The sequence below is a fragment of the Dioscorea cayenensis genome, chromosome 18 (assembly GCF_009730915.1).
Source record: "Dioscorea cayenensis subsp. rotundata cultivar TDr96_F1 chromosome 18, TDr96_F1_v2_PseudoChromosome.rev07_lg8_w22 25.fasta, whole genome shotgun sequence".
NCBI lineage: Eukaryota > Viridiplantae > Streptophyta > Magnoliopsida > Dioscoreales > Dioscoreaceae > Dioscorea > Dioscorea cayenensis.
In genome coordinates, this window is record NC_052488.1 from 15,077,227 (window position 1) to 15,099,981 (window position 22,755).

The 22,755-nt window shown below is 31.9% G+C and overlaps 1 non-coding gene across 1 annotated transcript; it reads left to right on the forward strand.

Moving 5' to 3' along the window:
* Positions 1-12,752: 12,752 nt before the first annotated feature.
* Positions 12,753-12,859, forward strand: LOC120283171. Its single transcript, XR_005543170.1, has one exon. It is a non-coding gene; the product is annotated as a small nucleolar RNA R71 (small nucleolar RNA).
* The last annotated feature ends 9,896 nt before the right edge of the window (positions 12,860-22,755 follow it).

Sequence of the window (22,755 nt, forward strand, 5' to 3'; positions counted from 1 at the left end):
AGACCTAACCCAATTTTTCCTTTTGTAAACATCTTCTATTTTTAATCAAAATGTTAATCCTATACTTTTTTTTTGGAATATCTAGTATTTTTGAATCAAAACCATAGTCCTATGTTTTATTATAGTGATGTGTCCTACTTTTCAATTTTGAATTAAAACCCTAATCCTATGTTTTCTTTTGGAAATGTCTCCAATCTTTCAATCAAAGCCTGAATCCTTTGTTTTCTTTTTTTAATGTCTCCTATTTATCAGTTTTGAATCAAAATTCTAACATATGTTTCTTTTTCAGAATGTCCCCTTTTTTCAATCAAAAACCTAATCCTTTCTTTTTTCCCCGGAATGTCTTGTATTTTGGAATCAAAACCCTAATCTTATGTTTTTCTTTCAAAATTTATCACGTTTTTTAGTTTTGAATTAAAAGCCAAATTCTTTGTTTTCTTTTCGGAATGTCTCATTTTTTAAAATTAAAACACTAATCCAAATTTTTGTTTTGGGAATTTCTTCTAATTTTTAATCAAAACACTAATCCGATGTTTTCTTTTTGTAATGGCTGCTATTTTTGAATAAAAATTCTAATCCTATGTTATCCTTTTGGAATGCCTCCTATTTTTTTAATCAAAACTTTAATCTTGTGTTTTCTTTTGGGAATGTTTGCTATTTCCCTTTTCACAATGTATCATATATTTTAATCAAAACACTAATCCTAACTTTTTTTTGGAATGTCTCCTATTATTAATCAAAGCCCTAATTTTATATTTTTTTTTTTCAATGTTTGCTAATTTTCATTAAAACAATAATCATATGTTTTGTTTTCATAATGTCTCATATTTTTCAATCAAAACACTAATCGTATATTTTCTTTTCATACTGGCTATTATTTTTTAATCAAAACACTAATCCTACATTTTCTTGAAGTAATGTCTCTTGTTTTTTAATGAAAAACATAGTCCTATGTTTTCTCTTTTCATAATGTCTCCTTTTTCTCAATTTTGAATCAAAAGCATACTTCTATGTTTCTTTTTTGAAGGTCTCATATTTTTCAATCAAAACCCTAATCCTATCTTATTTTTCGGAGTGGAACCTATTTTTGAATCAAAACTTTAATCATATATTTTCTTTTGTAAATGTCTCTTATTTTTTGGTTTTTCATGAAAAACCTAATCCCATGTTTTCTTAATGTATTGTCTCCTATTTGTCAATCAAAACTCCAATCCTATGTTTTTTTTGGGAATGTCTACTATATTTGAATCAAAACTTTAATCCTATGTTTTATTATCGTAATATCTCCTATTTTTCATACGAAACCCGGATACTTAATCAAAATGCTAATCCTAAGTTTTTTTTTAGGAATGCCTTCTAGTTTTTAATCAAAACCATAGCCTTATATTTTCTTTTGTGAATGACTGCTATTTCTGATTCAAAACCCTAATCCTTTATTTTATTTTTTGAATGCCGACTATATTTCAATAAAAACACTAATCCTATGTTTTCTTTTTAGAATGTCTACTATTCTTTAATCAAAACCCTAATCCTATAATTTCTTTTCGGAATGCCTACTGTATTTGAATCAAAACCCTAATACTATGTTTTTTTTTTGGAATGTCTTCTATTTTGTAAACAAAACCCAAATCCTCTGTTTTCTTTTCTTAATGTCTCTTATTTATCAGTTTTGAATCAAGACACTAACGTATGTTTTCTTTTTCAGAATTTTCAATCAAAAGCTTAATCCTTTCTTTTCTTTTTGAAATTTCCGCTTTTTTTGAATCAAAACCTTAATCCTATGTTTTCTTTCCAAATGTGTCCTATTTTATAGGTTTGAATCAAAATCCAAATCCTTTGTTTTCTTTTCCGAATGCCACATTCTTCTAGTCAAAACCCTAATTTTTTCTTTTGTTTTGGGAATGTCTGGTAATTTTTAATCAAAACCCTAATCCGATGTTTTCTTTTCGTAGTGCCTCCTATTTTTCAATCAAACCCTAATCCTATATGTTCTATTCAGAATGTCTACTATTTTTGAATCAAAACTCTATTTCTATGTTTCCTTCTAATAATGTCTCCTATTTTTCAATCAAAACCCTAATCATATGTTTTCTTTACGGAATGCTTACTATATTTGAATCAAAACAGTAACCATTTGTTTTCTTTCGGGAATGTCTACTATTTTTTGAGTCAAAACTCTAATCCTATGTTTTGTTATAGTAATGTCTTCTATTTTTCATTTAAAACCATAATCCTATGTTTTCTTATAGTAATGTCTCCTATTTTTCAATGAAAACCCTAATCCTATGTTTTCTTTTTGAAATGGCTACTATATTTGAATCAAAACCCTAATCCTATGTTGTCTTTTTGGAATTCCTCCTATTTTACAATCAAAGCACTAATTCTATGTTTTCTTTTGGGAATATCTACTATTTTTGAATAAAAATCCTGATCCTATATTTTCTTTAGAAAATGTTCCCCTGTTTTTTGGTTTTTAATCAAAACCCTATTCTTATGTTTTATTATAGTACTGTCTCCTATTTTAAATCAAAACCCTTATCCTATTTTTTCTTCTCGAAATAGCTCATATTTTTTAATCAAAAGCCTAATCCTATGTTTTCTTTTCAAAATGTGTACTATTTTTAATCAAAACAGTAATCCTTTGTTTTCTAATAGTAATGTGTCCCACTTTTCGTTCAACACCCTAATCCTATGTTTTCATATAGTAATATCTCATATTTTTCAATCATAACCCTAATCCTATATTTTGTTATAGTAATGTCTCATATTTTTTAACAAAACCCTAATCCTATATTTTCTTTTCGCAATGCCTACTTTATTTGAATCAAAACACTAATCCTATGTTTCTTTTCGAAATGTCTCCTATTTTCAATCAAAAGCCAAATCCCTTGAATGTCTGCTATTTTTGAAACAAAACCCTAACCCTATGGTTTTTTGCGAATGTCTCGTATTTTTCAGTTTTGAATAAAAACCCAAAACCTTTTTTTCATTTCTAAATGTCACCTTTTTTGAATCAAAACCCTGATCCTATCTTTTGTTTTAGGAATGTTTGTTATTTTTAAATCAAAACCCTAGTCATATGTTTTCTTTTTGGAATGTCTCTTATTTTTGAATTAAAATCTTAATCCTATGTGTTCTTTTCAGAATGTCTTCTATTTTTGAATTAAAACCCTAATCTTATGTTTTCTTTTAGTATTATCTCCTACTTTTTGGTTTTGAATCAAAACACCAATCCTATTTCTTACGTTTAAAATGTCTCCTAATTTATGATTTTTAAATGAAAACACTAATTCTATGTTTTCTTTTAGGAATGTCTCCTATTTTTTAATCGAAACACTAATCCAATGTTTTTTTCTATTCGTATTGTCTCCTATTTTTGAATCAAAGCTCTAATCCTATGTTTTTTTTACTAAATGTCTCTTATTTTTCATATTTGCGTCAAAACCCTTGTCGTATGTTTTCTTTACTAAATGTCTCTTCTTTTCCATATTTGAATCAAAACCCTTATCGTATATTTTCTTTTCAAAATGTCTAATATTTCTCAAACAAAACTCTAACCCTATGTTTTCTTTTCAGAAAGTCTCTTATTTTTTCATTTTGAATCAAAATACCAATCCTACATTTTCTTTTTGTAATGCCTTCTATTTTTCAAGCAAAACCATAATCCTATGTCTTCTTTTCGTAATGTATCCTATTTCTCAATCAAAACACTAATCTTCAGTTTCCTTTTAGGAATGCTTCATATTTCAATCAAAATGATAATCCTATGTTTTCTTTTGGGAATGTCTATTATTTTTTAATCATATGTTTTCTTTTCAGAATGTCACATATTTTTGTGTTAAAAGCATAATCCTACGTTCTCTTTGGGAAATAACTCCTATTTTTTAATCGAAACTCTAATCCTATGTTTTCTTTTCCAAATGTGTCATATTTTTAGTTTTGAATCAAAAACCTAATCCTTTATTTTCTTTCCAGAATGTCTCACTTTTTTGAATCAAAACCCTAATCCTATCTTTTGTTTAGGAATCTCGGCCTATGTTTTCTTTTCATAATGAGTCCTATTTTTGAATAAAAATCCTCATCCTATGTTTTTGTTTTGGAATGTCTACTATTTTTTAATCAAAACCCTAATCCTATATATTCTTATAGTATTGTCTCCTAATTTTCAATCAAAACACTAAAGAAAATATAGGAGGCATTACAAAAAGAAAACATAGGATTAAGATTATAATTGAAAAATAGGAGACATTACGAATAGATAACAAAAGATTACTCTTTTCATTAAAAATTATAAGAGGCATTGGCAGAATAAAACATAAGATTAGGATTTTGATTAAAAATTTGCATAGATTCCCAAAACAAAAGATGTGATTAGGGTTTAGATTCAAAGGATTAGGGTTTAGATTCAAAATTGAAGAATAGAGTAGGCATTTCGAAAAGAAAATTGACACGTCCGTATGTGCATGTAAACCGCAAGTGCACGGGTGTCGAAGTAATAATCCCAGATGAGTGGGTATCATATCCACAGAGAGTAGGGAATAAAGACACTTGAGTTGTTTCTTAACTAATGTGGAAGATGAATAGTGATAAGTGTGACAAAATTTTAAATAACGAAAATAAAAACAACAAGATCGAAGGCACAAGTAAAGGAGAAGGTAAGGCAATCAATAAAGATGGGGAACCCGGATATTGATCCGCCTAGGACAATCGTTTCAAGTGTAAGAACCCTCTATTATACTTCCTAATTGATGCAACAATGAGTCATGGAAATCCTTAATTACATGATCCGAAATCTAAGGTCAACCATGCCTAACTCTATACATGTCCTGGAGGAAAGATTGAATAACCTCTCAACCTCGCACTCACATAGAATTGCAATGAGCACTAGGGGTTCCAAGTGATAAACCCTATTCCTATGTATAGACCTAACCCTTTGGTCCAGGTGAAAGATCCCTAGCCACAATTAAGCCATTGATGCTAAAATCACTTCAACGCTTTACTTCATTCCACTCGTAACTAAGCCGCAGTGGAAGATCATCCCTTAGCCCATTCACTCTACTATGGCTGCAAAGAACTCTTGGAATGTGGAGGTAGGATAGATCACACCGGAGGGGAAAGGGGACGGTCCGCTACCTCTCGACTCACCCTCTCAACCCTCTCCAATCTAGCTTTGTCTAACTCTCATTGTGTGTCACTCACTCACAAGAGTTACCGAGAAGAACTCTCAACCCTAGTGTCACTCTAGGGGAGTATTCATACAATTAAGTTTCCAAGAATAGAACTCACAATAAACATCAATTAATTTAAAGCATAATAAAGAGGTTCAATGAAACGAATACATCCTACGGTTCACAAATAGCCAAGTTCCCACTAGGGGTTTAGCTCTCCATAGAGCTAGATACAATCAATGAAATCGAATGTAAAAATAAAGCATCCATAGAAAACCCCCTCGTTAGTCGGGGTGATGGTCTCGTGGAGAGTCCTCTACTCATCGCAAGGGTTCCTTTGTCCGGCCTAGGATACACCTCGCCGGATCGGTGCCGACGAAAGCTCTCCCACTAACCTTCTTCCAAACAGGCCGCGATGTTGGAGCCATAGAACCTCTCCAAAGCCCAAGCCAATACCTCTCAAAACCCTAGCCGCCGCCCTCTCTCAAGTTGGGGAAAAGATGGAGAAAAAAATGGGGAAATCGTAGCTGAAGTCGGCTTTTAAAGGGCTGGAATCGGGAATCCACAGGCCCATGTGGGTGCCCCTGTGGATTTTTCACCCGGGCGTGTGGAATTTCCACACGCCCGTGTGGATTCTCTGGTTTCCTGTTTTCTCGGCCGGCTGTAAACAGTGCTGCTACAGTATCTTTGCTACATTATTTTCTATAGTACCCTGCTGCAGTACCTCCCTGAAATACTCCCGAACCCATACTAATATCAAGGTAACTCAAACTGGCACACGTTTACGTCGTGGATCGCCTTGCTTCTTCAATAACGGACATGTTGGTGGAGATCTTGTTCTATATGCACAAGTCGTAATGCTTGAATGTGACTGCCCTTGTGCCCCTCCAAATAGTTGTGCTAACTCAAGTACGAGGAGGTTGGCACACATTCCTGCATCTGGAACCCGACCTATGTCTTCGAGTTTGAACTTTTAGCAAGATTTCCTCCAAAATTAGTGCATTATGACCCACATTGGCTTCTTTCTCTCATAATCGGCCTCACAACCCTACCTGCATAAAAGTAACATAAATACACCCATATTAGTGTTAAAACCCAAGAAAAGTAATGCTCAACACAAGGAAAGAACACTTCGTATTCTTATAGCACAAACACTTATCAAAAATAAAGGGTTAGGCTTTGGATTCAAAACTTGAAAATAGGACACATTCCGAAATGAAAACATAGGATTAGTGTTTTGTTTCAAATATAGCAGACATTCCAAAAAGAAAATAAAGGATTACGTTTTTGATTGAAAATTAGGGGACATTTCCTAAAAAAAAATATAGGATTAGGGTTTTAATTAAAAAATAGCAGAAAGTCCGAAAGGAAAACATAGGATTAAGGCTTTGATTAGAAACCGAAAAATAGGAGACATCATGAAAAGAAAACATCGGATTCGAGTTTTGATTGAAAGAGAGGAGACATTCCAAAAAAAGACATAGGGTTAGGGTTTTGATAAAAAATATAGTAGGTATTCCGAAAAGAAAACATGGGATTATGGTTCTGATTAAAAAAAGGAGACATAACTATCAGAAAACATAGTATTAGTTTTTGAATGAAAAATAGGATACATTACTATAAGAAAACATAGGATTAGGGGTTTTGATTGATAAATAAGAGACATTGCTATAGAAAAACATAGGATTAGGGTTTTGATTAAAAACCAAAAAATAGGGGTCATTTCCAAAAGAAAACATAGGATTAGGATTTTGATTAAAAAATTATAGGCATTCCCAAAAGAAAATATAGTATTAGGTGTTTGATTCAAAGATACTAGGCATTCCAAAAGGAAAAATAGCAAAAGGGTTTTAATTGAAAAATAGGAGACATTACTATAATAAAACGTAGGATTAGTTTTTTGATTAAAAAATAGTAGGCATTCCGAAAAGAAAAGAATGGGTTATAATTTTGATTCAAAAATAGGAGACATTCCGAAAAGAAAAAAAAGAGGATTAGAGTTTTTATTCAAAACAAAAAAATAGCACACATTCTGAAAAGAAAACATATATAGGATAAGGGTTTTGATTGAAAGATAGGAGACTACTAAAGTGATTTACTAAATTGATTTGCTATAGTAAACTACTATAGTATTTCTCCAAAATAAACCCGAATTCATTTTCTTCATTGAGGCCGCATGATTAGGCAATATCCATGCTGTAGATCGTGTCGCATCTTCAATTAAACTACATTGATGTAGCTCTTGGAAATGTTAAATAAGTTGGAACACATGAGTGTGACTACCCTTGTGCCCCTCCAATTTATATATTCACTTGAGCATTTTGGAGGTTAGCACGCACCCACATGTCTATGATCACAACTTGTGCCTTGACCCTTGTTCGATACAAGAATTCCATCAACAATTGCATCCACGATCTACTTTTGTTTTCTTTCTCCCAAACTTTTCTCCACAACCCTAAATGCATAAATGAACACAAATACACATGATTGAGCTATAAAATCTGATAAAAGTGATGCTCAATATAAGAAAAATATACTTTGTATTACTTATACACAAGCACTTATTAAACTCTCCCACACTTAAGCTTTTGCTTGTCCTTAAGCAAAAATAAAACTTTCAAGCATATAAGGGGCAAAATTGAAAGTGCTCGGCCTTAGGTTGACCAAAAGTGTGCAAAAGAGGCATTCTACACCTAAGGAAAAATTCAAATACCAAATAAGAGAAATCATTACTCTAGCTAAAAACTTGAATTAAAAAGGACAACAACCTGATATTGTGTAAGTGTATGTAAACTCACTCAAGTTAACCCAACATGTACTCCTCAAAGCTCTTATTAAGGACTTACTTATATACAAAAAGAAATGATAGTAGCTTCACACATCCTCTAAGGCAACCCTTTTATAGGCGGCCGCCAAGGTGGCTTCACACTTTCGAGGTGGTAGCTCTTTCTATCAGAGTGGTCTTTCACTCATTCTATGAGATAGTTCTTCTCTCATTAGGGTATAACTAGTATCTGACTTATGAGAGTAGCTTCATACTTTATAGGGGGTAGCTCTTTCTACCCCCAATGCACAAACAAAACAAATGCATTTTTTTCAAAGAAATTCAAACAAGAAATATGCTAAAATAGTTCGTTAAGCGTTGAACTTGAGTTTCCACAAGGTTTTATGAGTGGGTAGTGCAACAAGTGATAACCGGGCAAAAATTTCTAAAAATTCAAGTAAAACTAGAGCATGATAGTATTCAATGTTAAAAACTTCCTAAACTTAAGAATACAACCTTTGCAACTAAGGTGAACCGCCATTGGATATATGAGCATGCACAATGAATGCAAGAGTATAGAACGTGTGTAATGTGAACTCCCCCTCCCCCACACTTAAGATGTATATTATCCTCAATGTGATAACTCAGAACAACTCAAAACAACTGAAAAGCAATAAGATAATTCAAAAGGATGATCCTTTTTGAGTGATATAAGTCTAATATAAAATTCTGAAATAAAATACTAAAACATAAAGACAAAGAAAATATAAAAACGCCTCAAGCATCGGTGTCCTGCTCTCCTAGTACTGCTGGCGCTGCTTCGGCTGATGCTGGTGGTGTTGGTGGTAGTGATGCTGCTGGAGATGCCGGAGATACCAGAGATGTCGATGGAGCTCAGGGTCTCATCACAAAAGTTGAGGGCATGTCTCCCTCAAGAATCTGCTATAGTGTCTTGAGATGTGCCATCACATCAGCATGGTTCGTAGCCTACGTCACACGAATCTCAGCTAAGTCACTCTGTAACACCCCTACAGTACTTTCTAGCAACTTAGAGTGATCAATAGCTTGAGATGGAGAGAATATACACACAGCAGGTGGCTCCCGTTCTGCAGGGGGTGCCTCTATCTCCATCTGCTCCTACTATGGCTAAAAAGCAGGTTGCGAACCCTCAGCAGAATCACCCTCACCCTCGGTTGTCTTAGGTGGGGGCATGAAAAGCTCTAAACTATATAGCGTCAATGCTAGAAAAGCTGTTGTATGCTCGGTCAAACTCAAATGACGCTAATATCTCCATTGTAAGCATACTAATAGTCGGCTCTCGGATCAACAATAATCACCGCCAACTACCTACAGAAATCAACTCTCAACCTCATCTACCATTTCATCGCCCAACTAAATCTCTTGTAATGCACTCAAGTCGGGGAATCTCGACTGTCCAAACTTGAGCTTTGACAAACGCTCGAACCACGCTTGATGTTCAGGGATAGCAAACTCTAATTGCTCAGGAGAGGGCTCACGGCGGCATTTACCGGCTGCTTTATTCGATATGGGAGCCGTTCTTACAAGAATTGAAAAGAAATTGATCAGATTAAACTTAAAACATAATTCTGGATAAATCCGCACGGTGGTGTCTAAATTCCACACGCCTATGTGGATCTTCAGGGCACGACAACTACACAGCCAAATGCACAAGTGTCTATTCAAATCATCTCAAATTCATCTACATTTATGCTACAAACATTCACCAACCATCTAATCATGATATCCAAGCAAAATTGACTAAAACAAGTAAAAGAAAAGAAGATTAGCAGAGTAAAAGGGAAGAAGAAGCTTACCGATGAAATGCAAATCAAAACTTCGAATACGGTCAGCAAACAATGCAAAAACCCCTATAAATAGATGGACAGGGTTTGGAAGAGGAAGAGGACACGTTCTTTGTAAATGAAGAGGCGTAAATAGATTTTAAAGAAAAGTCGTGCCCCTTTATGTTCTGTACATCCACACGGGCGTGTGAAAATTACCCATGCCCGTGTGTCTCCCACAAGGTCGCTCATAGGGATACACACACACACCGCTGTGTGCTCTCGGGATTGCCACTATAGCCTCTGAATGCATCCACGTGGGCGTGTGAAAATAATTCACACGCTTGTGTGCCTGACCCACAGGGGCACCCACACGCCCATGTGGCTTCTCTGTTTCCCAAAAAAACTTTCCTAAGTGTTCCACGCACCCTTGTGGAAATTCCACACGGGCCTATGGAAATTCACAGGGGGCACACAAGGTTGGCCACACGCCCCTGTGTGCTCTCGGGATAGAGAATTTTCTCTACAGAGTTTCACACGCCCCTATGAAAATTCCACACGAGCATGTGCCCTTCATAGGGCCATCCAAAGGGGCATTCATACGCCCCTATATTTTTCTCGGGATGGATCCTTTTACTTTGCAGAGATCCACACGCCCTGTGAAAATTCCACACGGGCGTGTGGCCATCACAAGATCACGCATAGGGGCATTCACACGCCTCTGTGTCTTCTTGGGATGGAGAAGATGAGCTTTGAATGGAAACACACGCCCTTGTGGAAATTCCACTCAGCCGTGTATCATCTCTGGATGGCTTAGGAAAACTGGAGACTCTGCAGAACAAGTCTGCAACACCTAAACACTAAATAAAGTCTGCTAATACAATGACAAGCTGACCAGAGATCTATGAAAACATGGTCAAACTACCTAAAACTTTGCCAATTACAATAAAGCACAATAAAACACCAATGATTCTCGAGAAAAATACAACGAAAGCAAATAAAATCACGACACCAATACTAAAGCTTTTATTCATGTAACGACTAAACTAAGACTTAGAAACAGTAAAAGCTTCGGTTGCCTCCCAAGAAGCGCTTGTTTAACATCACTAAGCTTGACGTACTTACACTTGCCTCACGGGGGTTCATGAATAAACATTGCCCTCTTACCTACAACTTGAAAGCACGCTAAACACAATTTCGCAATTTAGAGAGGGAATGATCGAGTTTGTTACAACACAAGGGTTTGTCACCCTTACTACATGAATGCTCATCCCCACTAGCACTGGGGCACTTCTTGTGACATCTCCTTGTCCTTTTGAGCTTTTGGATCATCCTCTTCATGACTCCCTAAGTAGGTTGTAACTTGTCCTCTAGACCAAGTGATAAAATTTCATCATTCTCCACCTCTTGATCTAGCCACCCCTCCAATGGATCCAGACACAACATTTCCTGCATGTAATCATCAATTAACTTATCAGTGGTGTCAAGAAAATACAATGTATTATCAAAATTAAGAGAATGTCGGATGACTTCGGTGAGGCGATATGTCAACTTGTCATTTCTACCTCTTAGTGTCGATTTCCTACCGTCCATGTTAATGAGAGCTTTGGAAGTGTACAAGAATGGCCTCCCAAGTATCAATGGAACCTCGACATCCTCATTAACATCTAATACCACAAAGGAAAATGTACTCATCATCTTTCACAAGTACATCCACAATGATACCCCTCGAATGTCTAACTGATCGATCGGCCAATTGAATTGTCATCTAAGTAGGTCTAGGTTCTCCCAAACCTAGCTCCTGAAAAAATGTATAAGCCATGAGATTAATGCTAGCCCCTGAATCTGCCAATGCCTTCTCTTCACCAAAATTTCTATTGTTGCATGGAATGATGAAGCTATCGAGGTCTTTCTTCTTGTTCAGCATATTTTTTTGCAACACTGCCGAGCATGAAGCATCTAAAATCACTAATGCACTCTGCTCCAACTTCCTCTTGTTGGTTAAGAAGTCTTTAAGGAACTTTGCATAACGAGGCATTTGAGACAACACCTCTACAAATGGGATGTTGATGTCCACCTGCTTGAATAGACCCAAAAACTTCTTGTATTGCTCATCATTTTGGTCATTTTTCAACCTTCAAGGATAAGGAATTCTTGGCTTGTATGGTGGCGTTGCTACTTCCTTCTCTTTAGATCTTTCCTCAACCTCCACTTCTTTGGGTAACTCAACCATCATCTTTTTAGTAGGGAGCTTACTCTCGACTTCACGGCCACTTCTCAAAGTGATCATGTTCATATGTTCTCTTGGATTTTTCTCCGTGTTACTAAGCAAACTTCCTTGTGATCTTTCTGAATGTGACTTCACAATTTGACCCACTTGGTTCTCCAAATTATACAAGGATACGGTGTGGTTGCGAAGTATGGCTTCAACCGACTAAAATCTTGTGTCTAAAGATTGAATGAACTTGGTCAAACCCTTCTCCAAATCAGTCATCCTATTTTTCAACCCTGAAACTTTATTCTCCATATTTGGAACTTGTTAATGTTGTTGGAAATCTAGTGGTGCCATAGTCTTCTGTTGCCCTTGATTACTCCAAGAAAGGTTTGGGTGGCTCTTACACCCCGAATTATAGGTATTGCTATATGGATTTCCTTGACCCCGTATTGCATTTCCTACAAAATCCACATGTTCCACTGAAATTGTACCACCAATAGAAATCAGGCAATCAGATGAAGCATATCCTCCCCCACACCCAGTGCAACTCATCACTGCTACCACTCTAGGAGAAGTTAGGGTATCTAACTTCTTGCTCAAGGACTCAACCTTGGCCACCAATGATGTGACTGCATCGATCTTAGGAGTCCGGCTACCTTCTTCTTCTCTTGTGTATTCCACTGATAACTGTTTATATCCATCTCTTCAATGAGCTAAAGGTACTTCCTACTATATCATCAAGTAATTGCTTCGTGCTTGGGTTCTAAGCATTGTAGAAAGTGTGGATAATCATCCACTCGGGGAACCAATACTGAGGACATTTTCATAGGGGATCCTTAAACCTATCCCATGTCTCAAAAAGAGACTCCGATTCCGTTTGCACAAAACAGGATCTTTCATTCCTGAACTTCGCAAATTTTCCAAAAGGGAAATACCGGGCTAGGAAAGCTTCTACCATCTCCTCCCAAGTAGTGATTGATGTTCTAGGCAATAAATGTAACCATTGTTTCGCTCTCCCCTTCAAGGAAAATGAGAAGGCCCTCAATTTGATGGCATCATCCGTGACTCCGTTAATCTTTAGCATGTCACACACTTCTAGAAAATTATCAATCTGATTGTTTGGATCCTCATCGGCCAAACCATTAAACTGCGCCAATTGCTGTAACATCTCGATAAAGCTTGGCTTGAGCTGAAAGTTCTGAACCATAATCAGTAGCCGCACAATACTGTACTGTGTGCCAAGAATTACGGGTCTTGAATAATCTGAGAGTGTCCTCTGCTGCTCATACTGTTTAGCCATATTGTAAGACCCTTTAACTTCCACCTCAGCTTGATTTGACTGTTCTTTTATAGGTTCCTTTCCCTGTCTATGAGTTCTTCTTCCAATTTCTGGAACAACTTCAACCAATGTCGAAGGGTTTCCTTGGGTCATAACTTGGAGCTGCAACCAAAGAAAGAAAAACAAATCAGAACGATGAAAAAATAAAAAAAGTGTGAAATAGAACAAGTGATGAATAGCTAAAATAGCAAAGTGCAAATGCTTCCACAATGCCTATTCCATGGCAATGGCGACAAAACTTGACACACCCCTTGCATATGTGTACAGCAAGTGCACGGGTCATCGAAGTAACAAAATAACCCGGTGAGTGGGTAGTCGAATCCATAGGGAATAGTTATTCAGAAGCACAAAGTATTGCTACTTAGCTTGAGTGAAACCAATTTGTGATGTTGCTTCAAAATATCAATACGAATAAAAGTAAAAGAGAGAAAAGAGAAAGCAAGAGGAGTAAAGAGCAAACATTCTAAAAAGAAATGAAAAAAAAAAAAGAAAGGATTTGGTTTTTTATTGAAAAATAAGAGAAATTCGGGGAAAAAACATAGGTTTGGGTTTTCATTTAAAACTGATAAATAGGAGACATCAAGAAAAGAAAACATAGGATTCAGGTTTTGATTGAAAGATAGGAGACATTCCAAAAATAAAACATAGGATTAGGGTTTTCATTCAAATATAGTTGGGATTCCGAAAAGAAAGATAGGATTAGGGTTTTGATTGAAAAATATGAGATATTACTGTAAGAAAACATAGGGTTAGAGTTTTGAATGAAAAATAAGAGACATTACTAAAAGAAAAACATAGGATCATTGTTTTAATTCAAAAATAGTACGCATTCTGAGAAAAAAAATATAGGATTAGGGTTTTGATTCAAATGTAGTATGCATTCCAAAAATAGGATTAGAGTTTTTATTCAAAAATGGGAAACATTACTATAAGAAAACATATTATTAGGGTTTTTATTCAAAAATAGTAGAGATTCCAAAAAGAAAAGAATGGATTAGAGTTTTGATTAAAAAATAGGAGACATTCTGAAAAGAATGTCAAAGGATTAGGGTTTTGATTCAAAACTGAAAAATAGAACATATTCCTAAAAGAAAACATAGGATTAGGGTTTTGATTGAAAGATAAGAGACATTATGAAAAGAAACCAAAAGATTAGAGTTTTTATTAAAATATAGTAGGCATTAAAAAAAACTTAGGATTAGGGTTTTCATATGAGACATTACCAAAAGAAAAAATAGGGTTAAGGTTTTGATTCAAAACTAAAAAATATGAGACATTTCAAAAAGAAAAAATAGGATTAGGGGTTTGATTGAAAAATAGGAGACATTACCAAAAAAAACATAGGATTAGGATTTTGATTAAAATCTGATAAATATGAGACATTAAGGAAAGAAAACATATGATTCAGTTTCGATTGAAAGAAAGGAGACATAGAGAAAAGGAAACATAGGTTTAGCCTTTTGATTCAAATATAGTAGGCATTACAGAAACAAAACATAGGATCAGGGTTTTGGTTCAAAATAAGAGACATTACTATAAGAAAACATAGGATATGGGTTTTAATTCAAAAATAGTAGGCATTGCCAAAAGTAAACTTAAGATTAGGTTTTTGAATCAAAACCCTAATCCTATGTTTCCTATTTTTGAATCAAAGCCCTAACCTATGTTTTTTTTCTATTGGGAATATTTGTCGTTTTTTAATCAAAACCTTTATCCTATGTTTTATTATAGTAATGTCTCCTATTTTACAATTAAAACCAAAATCCTTTGTTTCCTTTTCAAAATGTCTCATATTTTTAAGTTTTGAATCAAAACCCTAATCATATGTTTTATTTTGGTAATATTTTCTATTTTTCATCAAAACCCTAATCCTATGTTTTTTTTGGAATGTCTGCTATTTTAGAAAACCAAAAGATAAAGTTATCGATTACAAAACAGGATCCATTCAACCAAAAAAACAATCCTATGTTCTCCTTTCTTAATGGCCCATATTTTTTAATCAAAAACCTAATCCTATGTTTTCTTTTAAAATACCTACCATTTCTGAATCAAAATACTAATGCTATGTTTTCTTTTCGAAATATCTCCTATTTTTCAGTTTTGAATCAAAGCCCTGATCCTATGTTTCATTTAGGAATTTTTGCTATTTTGCACACAAAAATCAAAACCAATGTTAATTGTATGTTTTCTTTTCGTAATTTCTCATATTTTTTAATCAAAATCCCAATCCTATATTTTGTTGTAGTAATATCTCATATTTTTCAATCAAAACCATGAGCCTATGTTTTTTTTTTCGGAGTGACTCCTAATTTTTCATCAAAAACCTAATCCTATGTTTTCTTTTTGTAATGTTCTCTATTTTTTTATCAAAAACCCAATCATTTCTTTCTTTTTTGAAATGTCTCCTATTTTTCAAACAAAACCCAAATCCTATGTTTTGTATTTAGAATGCCTACTATATTTGAACGAAAACCCTAATCCTATTTTTTCTTTTCAAAATGTCTCCTATTTTTCAATCAAAAAATGAATCCTATGTTTTCTTTTGTTAATATCTACTACTTATCATTTTAGAATTAAAACCCTAACGTATGTTTTCTTTTCAGAATGTCTCCTATTTTTTAATTAAAAACATAATCCTTTCTTTTCTTTTTGGAATGTCTTATATTTTTTAATTAAAACAATAATCCTATGTTTTATATATGTACTGTGTCCGATTATTTAGTTTTGAATAAAAAAAACTAATACTTTGTTTTCATTTCAGAATGTCTCCTATTTTTTAATCAAAACCGTAATCATTTCTTTCTTTTCAGAAAGTCTACTATTTTTGAATAAAATAATAATATTATGTTTTCTGCTTGAAATGTCTCCCATCTTTCAATCAAATCCTGAATTTGTTTTCTTTTATTAATGTCTCCTATTTATCAGTTTTGAATCAAAACCCTAATCTAAATTTTCTTTTCAGAATATCAACTATTTTTCAATCAAAAACCTAATCCTTTCTTTTATTTTGAGAATATCTGTGAGTTTTTTAATCAAAACCCTAATTGTATATTTTCATTTTGGAATGTGTCCTATTTTTTATTCAAAATTCTAATCCTATATTTTTTTATATTAATTTCTCCTAATTTTCAATCAAAACCATTATCCTATTTTTCCTTTCGGAACACCTACTATTATTCAATCAAAACACTAATCCTATGTTTTCTTTTCAAAATGTCACTTTTTTTTCAATCAACACCACAATCCAATATTTTCTTTTCTACTATTTGGAAAAGAAAACATATGATTTAGTAGTGTCTACTAAATTTTCATTAAAAACCCTAATTGTATGTTTTCTTATAGTAATGTCTCATATTTTTCATTCAAAACCTTAGGCCTATGTTTTCTTTTCCCAATGGCTCTTATTTTTAAATCAAAACCCTAATCCTATGTTTTTTTTGAATGTCTATTAGTTTTTAATCAAAACCCTAACCCTATGATGTCTTTTAGAAATGTCCCCCATTTTTCAATAAAAAACCTAATCATTTCTTTTCATTTTAGAATGTACCCTATATTAATGTCTCTTATTTCTCAATCAATACCTAATCAAATGTTCTCTTTTCAAAGGCCTACTATATTTGAATCAAAATTCTAATCCTATGTTTTCCTTTCAAAATGTCTCCTATATTTCAATAAAAAAATGAATAATTTGTTTTCTTTTGTTAATGTCTCCTATTTATCAGTTTTGAATCAAAATCCTAACATATGTTTGGTTTTCAGAATGTCTTCTATTTTTTCAATAAAAACCCTAGTCCATTTTTCCTTTCGAATACCTTCCTATTTTTAGTCAAACCGAATCTTATGCTTTTTTCATTTCGTATCGTGTCCTATTATTCAGCTTCTTTTGAATCAAAACATAAATAATGGTTTTCTTTGGGATGTCTCCAATTTTTAATCAAACCCTAATCTTTTATTTTCTCTTTCTTTTGAATGAAGCCGTAAGCAGTATTTGGAATTAAAACTCAAAAATCTGTTTTCCTTTTCACAATATCTCCTATCTTCCACCAAAACTCAAATCCTATGTTTTCTTTCGGAATGTCTTCTATTTATCAATCTTTGAATCAAAACACTAACTCTATGTTTTTCTTTTTAGAATGACTCCTATTTTCAATCAAACTGAATCTTATGTTTTCTTTCTACTATCTCCAAAAAAAAAAAATATAGGACTTGGTATTGTCATATAATTTTTTCATTAAAAATCCTATTATGTTTTCTTATAGTAATTTGTCCTATTTTAAATCAAACTGTAATTCTAAAGCTAGAATCCTTTACTATATTTGAATCAAAACCCTAATCCTATATTTTATATTCAAAATTTCTCCTATCTTTCATTCAAAACCCGAATCCTATGTTTTCTTTTCTTAATGTACCCTATTTATTAGTTTTGAATCAAAACCCCAACCTTTGTTTTCTCTTCAAAATGTCTCCTATTTTTCAATCAAAAACATCATCCTTTCTTTTCTACTTAGAATGTCTGCTATTTTTCAATCAAAGCCATAATCCTATGTTTTTTTTTAAATGTGTTTATTTTTCAGTTTTAAATCAGAACCATAATCATTTGCTTTCCTTCCAGAATGTCTCCCATTTTTTAATCAAAACCCTAATCTTTTGTTTCTTTTATGAATGTCTACTATTTGTGAATGAAAACCCGAATCCTATGTTTTATTTTCGGATTGTCTCTTGTCTCTCTATCAAAACCCGAATGATATGATTTCTTTTCTTAATGTCTCCCATTTATCAATCTTGAATCAAAACCCTAACCTATGTTTTCTTTTCATAAAATCTCCAATTTTTCAATCAAAAACCTAATCCTTTCATTATATTTCAGAATGTTTGCTATTTTTGAGTCAAAACCCTAATCCTATGTTTTTATTGTGTAATGTGTCCTATTTTTCTATCAAAACCCTAATCATATGTTTTTCTATATTAATGTCTCATATTTTCCAATCAAAACACTTATCCTATATTTTCATTTTGGAATCTCTACTATATTTGAATCAAAACCCTTATTATATGTTTTTTTCAGACTGTCTCTATTTTCAATCAAATCCTAAATCCTATGTTTTCTTTTCTTGATGTTAGCCTACATTTTATTTATCAGTTTTGATTGAAATCCTTAGCGTACATTTTATTTTTGAAATGTCTCCTATTTTTCAAACAAAACCCTAATCATTTATGTTGTTTTCGAAATGTCTACTATTTTTTACTCAAAACCCTAATCCTATGTTTTATTTTCCGAATGTGTCCTATTTTTCAGTTTTGAATCAAACCCCCAATACTTTATTTTCATTTTGGAATATCTCCTATTTTTAAATCAAAACCCTAATCATTTTTTTTCTTTTCAGAATGTCTACTAATTTGAATGAAAATCCTATTCCCCATGTTTTCTTTTTTGAATGTTTCTCATCTTTCACTCAAAACCCGAAATTTATGTTTTCTTTTGTTAATGTTTCAAATTTATCAGTTTTGAATCAAAACCCAAAAATATGTTTTATTTTCAGAATGTCTCCTATTTTTCAATTAAAAAGTAAACCTTCCTTTTATTTTCAGAATGTCTGCTAGTTTTTTAATCAAAACTCTAATTCTATGATTTTTTTTTTCTTTTCATAATGCGTATTATATGTCGTTTAAAACCCTAATCCTATTTTTTCTTATAGTAATGTCTGCTATTTTTCAATCAAAACCCCAAATCCTATGTTTTCTTTGCGAAATGCCTACTATTTTTAGTCAAAATTCTAAGCTTATGTTTTCTTTTCATAATGTCTCCGATTTTAAATCAAGACATGAATCCTACATTTTCTTTTGGAATGCGTACTCTATTTGAATCAAACCCTTAATCATATGTTTTCAATCAAAATAACAATCCTATGTTTGTTTCTTCGTAATGCATACTATATTTCAATGAAAACCCTAATCCTATTTTTTTTTCCCAGAATGTCTCTTATCTTTCAATTGAAACCTGAATACTATGTTTTCTTTTCTTAATGTCTCCTACTTATCAGTTTTAAATTAAAATTGTAACCTATGTTTTCTTTTCAGAATGTCTCATATTTTTCAATCTAAAACCTAATCCTTTGTTTTCTTTTCGGAATGTGTCCTTTTTTTAATGTCTCCTACTTATCAATTTTGAATCAAAATCCTCATCTATGTTTTCTTTTGAGAACATCTCCTATTTTTCAATCAAAAATCTAATCTTTTTTTTTTCGGAATGTCAAATATTTTTGAATAAAAACCCTAATCATATGTTTTTCTTTTTAGAAGTAGGATGCGTTATGAAAAGTAAACATAGGATTAGAATTTTTATTAGAAAATTGGAGCCATTATGAAGAGAAAACATACGATTAGGATTTTGATTAAAAATTAGCAGAGATTACTAAATAAAAAAATAGGATTAGGGGTTTGATTGAAAAAATAAGACATTCCAAATAGAAAATAGAAGATTATTGTTTTGATTCAAAACTGAATAATACGATACGTTCCAAAAATAAAACATAGGATTGAGGTTTTGTTTCAGCAATAGCAAATATTCCGGAAAGAAAAGAAAGGATTATTTTTTAAATTGAAAAATAAGAGACATTCTGATAATAAAACAAAGGTTCGGGTTTTGATTCAAAATTGATAAAAAGGAGACATTAAGAAAAGAAAACATAGGATTTGGCTTTCGATTGAAAGAATTAATTAAAGAAAACATTGAATTAGGGTTTTGATTCAAATACAGTAGGCATTCCGAAAAGAAACATAGGATTATAGTTTAGAGTGAATAATACGAGACATTAGTACAAGAAAACATAGGATTATTGTTTTTATTGAAAAATAAGAGACATTACTATAAGAAAAAAAATAGGATCAGGGTTTTGAATAGAAAATATGAGACATTACTGTAAGAAAACATAGGATTACAGTTTTGATTAAAAAATAATAGACTTTCTTTAAAGGAAACATAGAATTCTAGTTTTGATTGAAAAATATGAGACATTTCCAAAACAAAACATAGGATTTGAATTTTGATTGAAAAATAAGAGACATTACTATAAGAAAACATGGGATTATTATTTTTATTGAAAAATAAGAGACATTACTCTAAGAAACTAAAATATCGGATTATTATTTTAATTGGAAACAGATAAATAAGAGTGATTTTGAAAAGAAAACATAGAATTAATATTGTGATTGAACAATAAGAGACATTGCAGAAAGAAAACATAGGATTAGGGTTTTAATTCCAAAATAGGAGGCATTTCAAAAACAAAAACACAATATTAGAATTTTTATTAAAAGATAAGAGACATTCCAAAAAGAAAACATGCTATTTTTGAATCGAAACCCTAATTCAATGTTTTCTTTAATTAAAAAATGTCCCTTATTTTTCAATTAAAACTTAATCCTTTGTTTTCTTTTCGAAATATCTGCTATTTTTGAAACAAAACCCTAATCCAATCTTTCAAAATAATTATCCTTTGTTTTCATATAGGAATGTCTACCATTTTTTAATCGAAACCCTTATCCTATATTTTATTTTTTAAATATCTCATATTTTTCAAACAAAACTCTAATCCTATGCTTTCTTTTTAGAATGTTTACTATTTTGGAATCAAAATAATAATCATATGTTTTCTTTTAGTAATGCCTAATATTTTTAAATCAAAACCTTAATTTTATGTTTTCTTTTTGAAATGTCTCATATTTTTTATTCAAAACAATAACCCAATGTCTTCTTTTGGGAGTGCCTTTTATTTTTGAATAAAAACCATAATTGAATGCTTTCTTTTGGAAATGTCATCTATTTTTCAATCAAAAACCTAATTCTTTTTTTTTTTCTTTTCTCAATGTATGTTATTTTTTATCTGAAACCCTAATCCTATGTTTGCTTTTCGGAATGTCTCCTATATTTTAGTTTTCGATCAAACCCCTATTCCATGTTTTGTTTTCGGAATGACTACTATATTTGAATGAAAAATCTAATCCTATTTTTTTCATTTCGGAATGTCTCCCATCTTTCAATCAATATCCGTATCCTATGTTCTCCTTTCTTAATGTCTCCTATTTATCATTTTTTAATCAAAACGCTAACCTATGTTTTCTTTTCGGAATATCTCTTATTTTTCTATAAAAAAAACCCAATTCTCAGTTTTCTTTTTAGAATGTCTGCTATTTTTGAATTAAAAGCCCAATTTTAGATTTTATTTTTAGAATGTGTCCTATTTTTCAGTTTTCAATCAAAACCTTAATCTTTTGTTTTCTTTTTATAATGTATCATTATTTTTTAATCAAAACCCTAATCTATCTTTTGTTATGGGAATGTTTGCTATTTTTTTAATCAAAACAATAATCCTATGTTTCATTTTCAAAATGTCTCATTTGTTTGAATCAAAAAACAAATTATATGTTTTGTTTTTGAAAAAATGAGACATTTAGAAAATAAAACATAGGATTATTGTTTTGATTCAAAACTGAAATAAATGAGACATTCTAAAAAGAAAAAATAGGATTAGGGGTTCATTTTAAAAATAGTAGAATTCCGAAAAGAAAAAAAATGATTAGGTTTTGATTGAAAAATAGGAGACATTTTGAATAGAAAACATAGGATTCGGGTTTGTTTGCAAAATAGGAGGCATTCCAAAATCAAAATAGAGGAATAGGATTTTGATTTAAATATAGTAGGCATTCAAAAAAAAAACATAGGATTATTAATTTGATTGAGAAATAGGAGACATTTGAATAAGAAAATATAGGATTAGGGTTTTGTTTAAAAAAATAGTATACATTTAGAAAAGAAAACATAGGATTAGGATTTTGATTGAAATATAGTGGGCATTCTAAAAATAAAACATAGGATTAGGGTTTTGATTGAAAAATATGAGATATTCCGAAAATAAAAAAAAGGATTAGGGTTTTGAATAAAAAATAGTAGACTTTCCAAACAAAAAAAGAACATAAGATTTAGGTTTTCAATGAAAAATATGAGGCATTACAAAAAGAAAATATAGGATTATTATTTTGATTAAAAAATAACAGACATTCCCAAAAGAAAACATAAGAGTAGGGTTTTGATTAAAAAATAGGAAGCATTCCAAAAAAACATAAGATTAAGGTTTTTAAAATATGAGACATTAAGAAAAGAAAAAATGACGATTATTGTTTTGATTGAAAAATAGCATACAATATGAAAATAAAACATAAGATTAGGGTTTTGATTTAAAAATATGAGGCATTCCAAAAATAAAATATAAGATTAGGATTTTCATTCCAAAATAGGAGGGATTTCTAAAAGAAAACATAGGATTAGGGTTTTCATTAAAAATTATAAGAAATTAACAAAACAAAAAGAAAGGACTAGTGTTTTGCTTCAAAAAACTGAGACAATCCAAAAAGAAAACATAGGATTAGGATTTTGATTCAAAAATAGCAGACATTCCGTAAACAAAGAT